Source organism: Phascolarctos cinereus, unplaced genomic scaffold, assembly GCF_003287225.1.
Source record: "Phascolarctos cinereus isolate Bilbo 61053 unplaced genomic scaffold, phaCin_HiC Scaffold_1;HRSCAF=81, whole genome shotgun sequence".
Taxonomy (NCBI): domain Eukaryota; kingdom Metazoa; phylum Chordata; class Mammalia; order Diprotodontia; family Phascolarctidae; genus Phascolarctos; species Phascolarctos cinereus.
The window spans coordinates 215,470,205-215,471,646 of record NW_027555514.1 but is presented as its reverse complement, the minus strand read 5'-3'; the positions used below and the strand labels follow the sequence as shown (position 1 = coordinate 215,471,646).

The 1,442-nt window shown below is 39.4% G+C and overlaps 1 non-coding gene across 1 annotated transcript; it reads right to left on the bottom strand.

Annotated features, from left to right (window-relative positions):
- Positions 1-431: 431 nt before the first annotated feature.
- On the bottom strand, positions 432-538 carry LOC144455269 (U6 spliceosomal RNA). Its single transcript, XR_013483989.1, has one exon. It is a non-coding gene; the product is annotated as a U6 spliceosomal RNA (small nuclear RNA).
- Between the last annotated feature and the right edge of the window lie 904 nt (positions 539-1,442).

Here is a 1,442-nt window from a genome sequence, read left to right as displayed (position 1 = left end):
CAGAAATGTGGAATAAAAGCTCTTGTTATCATCATTAGATTCAATTCAGTGAGCACTTAGTAAGATCCTGATAAAAGAGCTAAAGGAAAACTAGTCAAAAATGCTCAAATTGCTGACAATACTGGTCTCATTTACAAAGATAATTAAATAATCAATAAATATTTATTAATCTTCTGCTACCCTTCAGGCATTGTGCTAAGTGCTAAGGATACAAAAGGAAGCAAAAGACAATCCCTGCCCTCAAGGAGTTTAAATCTCCTTGAGATAACATACAAACAAATATATACAAAGTAAACTACATACAAGATAAATAGGAAATAATTAACAGAAGGAAGGCACTAGAATTAAGAGAGGTTGGGGAAGGAACTTCCTGTAGAAGGTGAGATTTTAGTTGGGACTTAAAGAAAACCAAGGAAGTCAGTAGTCAGAACAAAAATATGGAATGCTTCACGAATTTGCTTGTCATCCTTTCTTAGGGACCATGCTAATCTTCTCTGTATCGTTCCAGTTTTAGTTTATGTGCTGCCAATTTGAGAAGAGGCAGTGTGGTGGAGCCATTTTGAGGAGAACTGGCCTCTGAGGAAGGAAGCCCTGGGTTCAAGTCCTGCCTTGGACATACTGACTGTGATCTTGGGAGTCATTCAATTTTTCAGTACCTTTGGTGCCAATCTGCATTGTTAGACGGTGTTCTCACTGGTAGTTCTTTATATATTATAAATTTGGTCCAAAAATTAAAAAAAAACTGCCATGGTTGAGAAGAACTAATAACAAGGATCAGGAAGAGCATTCCTAGGAAAAGTAGCCCTTGAGCTAGCCTTGAAGGAAGTAAAGGATTCTAATCAGTCAACAATCATTTTATTAAGTGCTTGCTGTGAACTGGTGTGGGGATACATAGAAAAGCAGAAGACAGGGGACTACATAGAGTTGCTAAGCCTGGAGTCAGGAAGACTCAGGTTCAAATATACTAGCTGTATGACCCCAGGCAAATCACTTGACCTCTGTTTGCCTCAGTTTCCCCATCTGTAAAATGAAGATAATAAATAGCAGCATTTAATGAGATAATAATTATAAAGCATGTAGCACAGTGCCAGGCACATAGGAAGCGTTATGTAAATGTTGTCATCATCATCACCATCTCTGCTCCCAAGGAGCTCACAACCTAAAGGGGGAAGTAATTTACATATGTAAATAACTGGATGCATATATGATATATACAGAGAAGATGGGATTTCACCTGAAATTCTAAGAGGTCTAAGAGGAGGGAAACCATTGCAGGTATGGGAGACAAATGGTTACTGCCAAGGCACAGACAAGGAGATAGTGTCATGGAGGAACAGAATTCCAGGCATGGGAGAGTCGTAGAACTGGGGAATGGAATGCAAGTTTAGGGAACACCAGACATGTTGGCTGGAGAGAACAGGGGTGTGTGTGTGTGTGTGTGT